Raw genomic sequence first — 8,769 nt, 5'->3', positions numbered from 1 at the left:
ATGGGTCAGGACTGATGGCCTCTGTGCCCAGATGCAGAGTGGGCCTGCTCCATGCACCAGCTAGGGACAGCCATGCTGGGCTGACACAGACCCAATGTCGCCAAGCATGGGCTCCTCCAGGAACTGCCAGGGGCATCTGGTGGATGTGTCTGCAGGTACATGGGCACAGCCACCTTCCTTGTGGCCCTTTATTTCATTAAAGCACTGGACATGAAAAATTAGGATAAAATGTCTTCACATTGAGAACTAAAAATAAAATCCTAAGCCCCCCAACAGACTGAACAGACCCTGACTTGACCAAGGGGATCCCAGAGGAACCTCAAAAACTGAGTTCCCAGCCATAATGAGACAAGAGGTCAGACATGCCTCATGGTATAGACAGCAGCGGAGCAGCATTTGTGTTAAAATAGAGATCAGACAACCAGCAGAACGGAGTCTTGTGGCCATAGGATACCAAGCTATGAACAGAGTCTAAGGCCAGGTCAGACAAGGGTTAGGTCATGTACCCCTAAGCTGAAAAAACAAACTGTGTTTCAGCTGCCACAAGGTTTTATTTTTTCCTTTTTCTCTAACAGCTCAACAATCACAGGACTTAACAATATGAAACAATTCCAGCTCATGAACCATCAGACAGTGATGGACTCCCCTGCTCTGCCAGCCATGGCTACAGCTTTGACTGGTCAAGAGGCTGATTGCAGTAACTTTCTTCTGGTAGGAGACGCAGACATGACTGGGTCTGGCCAGTTTACAGAGGCTGCACCCTGAGGGCTGTCGTGTCCCGCTTGCCTTTTGACCTACAGGGCCTAATATAATGCATTTAAATGTTACGTCTCCACCTGCAAATGACAAGGGATGCGTGGAATATGCATGTTTGCTTACCACGCATGTGTGTGACTCCCCCATCATGAATATTCATAACTCCTGTAACCTGTTACATACGTATCCTTGAGCAACCATTCAACATAAAGCCCTGTTTCACCCTCCCCTCTTTCGAAGCACCAACTCTGACTTCAGCCAGAGGCTACGCTTCCCAGCCTGTCAAAAAAGCCAGCTCACAGATGATACTCTTTATGAAAAGCAAAGTCTGCTTTCTAAATTTATAATTTTTAAATGTACGTATTTGGTGATGAGGATGGGATTCAAACCCAAGCACGCATGAGCACTAGAATGATAAGATACTTAACGTGAGGATGGCCTTTGCTTTAACTTTCTCTGAGTTGCTTAGTGAGGAAGGAGGCCAGCCTCTGTCCCGCAGAGGCCCCGCATGTGGGTTCTAAGGAGCCCGTGGTGTCCTGGTGAAATCTGCAGAGTTCAGCTGTCGGTACTGAGGAGGGGGGGCATGCCAACCCTGTGCCCACCCCCAAGCATGGGCCATGAGAGATCACGGTGGCAACTCCCTTCCTAACAAAGAAGGGTCAGAGTGAGCTGTGGCCCAAGGCCCAGGGCCTCCCCAACCTGCTCTGGACTCACTTGTCCAGGTGTCACAGGGCCTCCTACACCCCCCTCTAGACTCACCTGCCCAGGTGTCACAGGGCCTCCTACTCCACCCTCCGGACTCACCTGCCCAGGTGTCACACTGCCTCCTACACCCCCCTCCGGACTCACTTGCCCAGGTGTCACACTGCCTCCTACACCCCTCTCCGGACTCACCTGCCCAGGTGTCACACTGCCTCCTACACCCCCCTCCGGACTCACCTGCCCAGGTGTCACAGGGCCTCGTACTCCCCCCTCCGGACTCACCTGCCCAGGTGTCACAGGGCCTCCTACTCCCCCGTCCGGAGTCACCTGCCCAGGTGTCACACTGCCTCCTACACCCCCCTCTGGACTCACCTGCCCAGGTGTCACACTGCCTCCTACACCCCCCTCCGGACTCACCTGCCCAGGTGTCACACTGCCTCCTACACCCCCCTCCGGACTCACCTGCCCAGGTGTCACACTGCCTCCTACACCCCCCTCCGGACTCACCTGCCCAGGTGTCACACTGCCTCCTACACCCCCCTCCGGACTCACCTGCCCAGGTGTCACACTGCCTCCTACACCCCCCTCCGGACTCACCTGCCCAGGTGTCACAGGGCCTCCTACTCCCCCCTCCGGACTCACCTGCCCAGGTGTCACAGGGCCTCCTACTCCCCCCTCTGCACTCACCTGCCCAGGTGTCACAGGGCCTCCTACACCCCCCTCTGGACTCACCTGCCCAGGTGTCACAGTGCCTCCTACATGCCCCCCGCACAGACTCACCTGCTCAGATGTCACAAGGCCTCCTACTCCCCCTTCCAGACTAACCTGCCCAGGTGTCACAGGGCCTCCTACACCCCCCTCTGCACTCACCTGCCCAGGTGTCACAGTGCCTCCTACATGCCCCCCGCACAGACTCACCTGCTCAGATGTCACAAGGCCTCCTACTCCCCCCTCCAGACTCACCTGCCCAGGTGTCACAGGGCCTCCTACACCCCCCTCCGGACTCACCTGCCCAGGTGTCACAGGGCCTCCTACATGCCCCCCGCACAGACTCACCTGCTCAGGTGTCACAAGGCCTCCTACTCCCCCCTCCAGACTCACCTGCCCAGGTGTCACAGTACCTCCTACACCCCCCTCCGATCTCACCTGCCCAGGTGTCACAGGGCCTCCTACACCCCCCTCCGGACTCACCTGCCCAGGTGTCACAGGGCCTCCTACATGCCCCCTGCACAGACTCACCTGCTCAGGTGTCACAAGGCCTCCTACTCCCCCCTCCAGACTCACCTGCCCAGGTGTCACAGTGCCTCCTACATGCCCCCCGCACAGACTCACCTGCTCAGGTGTCACAGGGCCTCCTACTCCCCCCTCCCAGACTCACCTGCTCAGGTGTCACAAGGCCTCCTACTCTCCCCACCCAGACTCACCTGCCCAGGTGTCACAGTGCCTCCTACTCCCCCCGCCCCAGACTCACCTGCCCAGGTGTCACAGTGCCTCCTACTCCCCCTGCCCAGACTCACCTGCCCAGGTGTCACACTGCCTCCTACTCCCCCTGCCCCGGACTCACCTGCCCAGGTGTCACAGGACCTCCTACAACCCCCCCAGACTCACCTGCTCAGGTGTCACAGGGCCTCCTACACACCCCCCCCAGACTCACCTGCCCAGGTGTCACAGGGCCTCCTACACCCCCCCCCCCCGACTCACCTGCTCAGGTGTCACAGGGCCTCCTACACCCCCCTCCAGACTCACCTGCTCAGGTGTCACAGGGCCTCCTACTCCCCCTGCCCTGGGCTCACCTGCCCAGGTGGAGGGGGAGGCTGAGCAGCAGGAGATCTGTAGGCCACCATGCTGCTCCCTTGGAGAGAGGTGGCTGGGAGAGGGGAGGGGAAGGGTGGTATTGATCCCACCCCAGGCATCAAAGGAGGGTATGGCATTTCAGCTGCTGTGTTCTGGGGAGGGTGGCCAGCCCCTCTCACAGGCTGGAGCCAGGTCCTACTTCCAGAGGCGCTGGTTTTCCTTTGTAGTCTGGGATTCTCCCTTTCATGGCAGGCAAAGCCATCGTCAAACTCCCTGCTTCTTGCATACCACCTGTGGGGCAGCCACAATCTCAGGTAAGAAATTCTCACTGTGGAGGGCAGACTGGGCTGCGCAGCTTGTCTAGGGTCATCTTGCTCCAGCTTCAAGGATCACTTCATTCTAGCAAAAGGAGGGCCAATCTCGTGGAGGTGGAATGGCTCTGCAGCAAGTTCTCGAGTAAATGTGGACATGCAGACCACAAGGACCACAGACTGCTCCCACTGAGGTTTGGGAGTGACACTATGTCAGGCAGTGGCCTTGCTTGTTTACAGATCTGCACGTCTGTGCTCGTATGTGCACAGGCCAGCATCCTTGCAGGCCCACGTGTACCTCGCTCTGTTCTGTGTGTCTGTTCATGTGCACAGATGCATGCACACAGCTGCACGTGTGCACGTGTCTGTGCATGTGTGTGCGTGTGCCCATGTGCAGGCTTATGTCTGTGTGCATGTTTGTGCATCTGTGTGCATGTTTGTGCGTCTGTGTCCATGTTTGTGCGCCTGTGCATGTTTGTGTCTCTGTGCATGTTTGTGCGTCTGTGTGCATGTTTGTGTATCTGCATGTTTGTGCATCTATCTGCTTGTTTGTGCATCTGTGTGCATGTTTGTGCATCTGCATGTTTGTGCTTCTGTGCATGTTTGTGCATCTGTGTGCATGTTTGTGCATGTTTGTGCGTCTGTGTGCATGTTTGTGCATCTGCATGTTTGTACTTCTGTGCATGTTTGTGCATCTGTGTGCATGTTTGTGCGTCTGTGTGCATGTTTGTGTGTCTGTATGTTTGTGCATCTGTGTGCATGTTTGTGCATCTATGGGCATGTTTGTGCGTCTGTGCATATTTATGTGTCTGCATGTTTGTGCATCTGTGCATGTTTGTGCATCTGTGTGCATATTTGTGCATGTGCATGTTTGTGTGTCTGTGCATGTTTGTGCGTCTGTGCATGTTTGTGCATCTGTGTGCATATTTGTGTGTCTTCATGTTTGCGTGTCTGTGCATGTTTGTGCGTCTGTGTGCATGTTTGTGTGTTTGTGCGTGCACATAAGTGTCCAGGTCTCCTCAGCCACATGGGCTCCTGGGTGAAGCTGCTGACACTGAGATCCTAAGGAACACGTGCACCTTAATCTTTGCAAACACTTCTGTGTATATCACAACGTAGGTCCAGATGCCCCTGGAACCATCTCATTCCCTGACTCTTTGTCCTCTACATGTCTTGACCCTAAGAAGTACTGAGGAATCATCGTTGAATTTTAATGTCAATTGCTGTTATTTAATTTATACCAAGAAATTCAGGAAAGGAAAAAAGTGCATATCCAAAGAAGTGTAAATCTGATACCTGATCAATCCTTTAAGAGGTGATAAATACAAACAGCCTTACTTTTGACATTTATAAATTATTTGGTTCATTACAACAAACAGCGTTTGACATTTTGTGAGCTGTGCAGGGTGTCTCCAGTGTCAGGGTGGAAAGAAAACCATTAGGTGGGTTTCAGGTGTGTGAGCAGATATGGTTGCATTCATTACGGCAGGAAATGCCAATTAGAACCAGAAAAAGGAGAAGAATTGGTTAAATTTTTCTCATCAATTGTTACTTATTTGTGTGTCTCATATGACAAGTCCAAATCTGGAATGCCATTTCTGCTTGATTGATTTAGAAACCGTTTCCCAAAAATAACGAATGCCAGCCTGCTGTAAAACCACAGCAGACAACAGCAGCCTATGTCATGCATCATGAGTGGACACAGAGCTTGGTGCCTGCACACACAGGTGCACACACACACCTCCCACACAAACTCAGATGCATGCCCCCATGCCCACACGGCTACACACTGCACACCCAGACCTACACCCAGCCCAAGCTCACAGCACATGCCCCCACCCCCGCCCCGATACTCACACAATTTGTCCAAGCCTCAGTCAAAAGCCTTCCTGCCCCTGCCAGATAACAGAATCTTAACCGCAAATTTCATATGGGGTTGTACCTTCGGGCATGTTGGGGGCTTTGGAGTGAGACAGACCAGGAGTCAAATTCTGGCCTTGCTGCTTGTGGGTTGTGTGACTGTCAGCAAGTCACGTAACAGTGGAACTGACCTCCCATTTGTGGTCAGCCCTGAATGAGATGCGGCAGATGAGGGGTGAGCACGGGACTGCGGCCACGTGGTGTCCACGAGAGGCTCTGGGCACACTGTGCACTTGGCTGTGATTCCAGCCACCACCCTTTGTCCAGCAGCGCCTGGACTGCCCCCTTCAGTGGAATGTGAGCTCCCCAAGGCTGTCCTGTTGCAGCTCCCATTACTGTCCCCAGGGTCAGCCTTGTGCTAGGCACGTTAGGCAGCCAACAAATATTTGTGGAGGGCGAAGAGGCGTGGTCAGTCGGGATCTCCGAATTTGGGGTAAAATGCAAGCGAGGCCGTGGTGTGCTGTGCCCCCAGTCACCCCTTCTGAGGACCATGGGGCTTCCTGGTCACTGCCTGAACCTGAGCAGCGGGAGAAGCAGACACAGTTTCCTAACAGGGAGGTGGTCCCCTTCATGCCAGAGAGCTGGGAGCAGAGTGGGAGTGAGGCCAAGAGGATGGATAGGTACATAGAGAGCTCCTTGGACAGGCCTATCCGGGGCAGCACTTGAGAAATGCAGAGCTCTGGTATGCAGCAGCTGCCTCCCCAGCACATGGTATGCAGTCAGCAGCTGTATAATTTATTTTTATTTTTTTGAGACGGAGTCTCTGTTGCCTAGGTTGGAGTGCAGTGATGTGATCTCAGCTCACTGCAACTTCTGCCTCCGGGTTCAAGTGATTCTCCTGCTTCAGCTTCCCGAGTAGCTGGGATTACAGGGACGTGCCACCATTTTTGTATTTTTGTATTTTTCTTTTTGGATTTTTAGCAGAGGTGGGGTTTCACCATGTTGGCCAGGCCAGTCTCGAACTCCTGACCTCAAGTGATGCGCCCACCTCCCAAAGTGTAATCTGAAAGTGTTGGGATTACAGGCGTGAGCCACTGCACGTGGTCAGTAGCTGTGTATTTTAAAGCAGAGTGTGGTGTGTTCTGACAGATTGTGTGTTTGTCTATGTGTACGTGTGTGTGGTGTGTGCATGCATGTGCGTACGTACCCATGTGTGCATGTGGATGCATGGGATATTTTATATATGTGTGTGTGTGTGTGCACAATTGTATGGCATATGCATGTGTGCACTCGTGTGTGAGCATGTGTGCATGTGGGTGTGTACGGGTGTGTGCCTGTGTATACAAGTGGTATATGCATGTGTGCACTTTTGTGTGAGTATGCATGCATGTGGTGTGTGCATGCTTCTGTGCTTGTAGGTGTGTATGGATGTGTGCCTGTGGATACGTGTGTGTATGCACAATCATGCATGTGTGCAACTGTGTCAGTGTGCATGCACGGGGGAACCAGGGAGAGGAAGATGGGGACAGGGTCGTGTGTGCACATGTGTGAGGTATGTGTACGTGTGTGCACTTGTGTGAGTGCATGTGTGTGCAATGCCCATGTGCACTTGTGTGTTCCAGGGTCAGGGCCTTGGCACTCAGCCCAGTCAACCCTGAAGCTCTTTTCTTTAGTCGGAAGTGATTTTAGAAAAAGTAAATAAAAACGGAACTGAACTCCCTCCTCCTTTTTTCATTCATTGTGAAAATGTTAATCTACTGTGTATGAGGCTTAACAGAATCTCATGCATTACCAGGCCTCCTGCTCCACTGGGCGCTGCTCCGTGGAGCTAAAACAAAACGATTTATTTATGTGAATGACCACAGCGTTTAGGCCTCCAATGATGTCTGTCTTTAAACTCGGTCTACAAGATGAATTGAGGTGTACAAGCGAAATGGAAATGCTTTTATGCCGGGGTGCAGGTGGGGGCATGCTGTCACCTTGTTAAGCTCAGCCTCCCTCAAAGCACAACACGTACTCTCACCGTTATGGGGACAGCTCCATTCCAGCCGGATGATGCCTCCGTATAAAACACCAGTTTGTCAACAAAGGTGGCCTCTTTCCTTGAACCAGAAGAGAAAACAGAATAAGAATGAGAAACTCCGGCGTCTTGTGCTGCTGTGGAGCTTGTGCTGTCTCCTAGTATCTTGGCCCCTAAGTAAGCTCATGCCCCCCACCCCCCACCCCGGGGACCTCCCTGAAGGAGCCTCCAGGAAACTCTGAGGCTGCGCTGCTGCCGGTGCTGGGCCTGGAGCAGGAGACCAAGGCAGGGAGAGCCCACAGCACCCCCGTGGTACCTCCCGGACCTGCGTGGCTCCAGGATCTTGAGCCTCCAGGGCAGGGGCACCACGTGTGCTCAGCAGAGCACACGCCCACCACATTCCCCTCTGTGGTCAGATATCAGCTCAGAGCCTGGTGAGGGGTGAGCCATGGAAGTTGCTTTCAAGTCCTCCTGCCCAGGGCCCGTGCCGTGCGCCTTCTGTATCTTGGCTTGGGGGAAACGGGAGGAAAGCGCAGACCCAGAGGGAGTTGATGGCAGTGCTCTCTATGGATGCCAGTGCTCCGCACAGAGAACCAAGGCAAGCCCAGGAGGACAGTGCAGGAGGACTGTGCAGGAGGATGGGCTGGCAGCCTGGGAGGAGCCAGGAAGGGTCCCAGGGCTCACTCGACAGAAACACGGCGGTGCTCTCAGAACCCCAGGGAGCTTGTTAGCATCGGTTTCTGTTGTGGCAGGCAGGCCTGGAATGGGCTCTGCCCTGAGCTGCATGTTGCACGGCCAGAGCCTGGGCCAAGGGGCTGTGGGCTTTCCTCCAGGCTAGAGCTGTGCGGTTGGCTCTGTCCTTTGGAATAGAACCTTCTGTCCTACACCACCTGCACCCGATCCCCTCCCTCCACACCCTTGGCATGACTGTCACCTTTGAGACCCTGCATCTCACCCAGCAGGACCCTTCTCACCCTGATATTCTGTCGGTATTACAGCCAGTGTGGCCTCCTGCTGACCCCCTAATGCAAGCTCCTTCGCAGCCATGAGCTCCTGTGCCCCACCCCAGGACGGCCTTCAGCTGTGCTGGCCTGGGTCTCCTGGTCCCCAGTTCAGTCACTCAGCAAAGCACAGTGGATGACTGAACCCTGGAACTGAGCTTCCCTGAGGTGGTGAAATCCTTGAGTCAGCTTGGCTTGGCTACGATGCCCAGAGGTGTGGTCAAACACCAACCAGATGCTGCCGTGAAGGTATCTGCAGGTGTGATGCACATTTACATCCAGTAGACTTGGATGCACCGTGATGTGGGTGGGCCTTGTCTGATCA

The sequence above is a fragment of the Pan troglodytes genome, chromosome 23 (genome assembly GCF_028858775.2).
Source record: "Pan troglodytes isolate AG18354 chromosome 23, NHGRI_mPanTro3-v2.0_pri, whole genome shotgun sequence".
Taxonomy (NCBI): Eukaryota; Metazoa; Chordata; class Mammalia; order Primates; family Hominidae; genus Pan; species Pan troglodytes.
The sequence above is the reverse complement of the archived record's forward strand: the minus strand, read 5'-3'. Positions refer to the sequence as shown.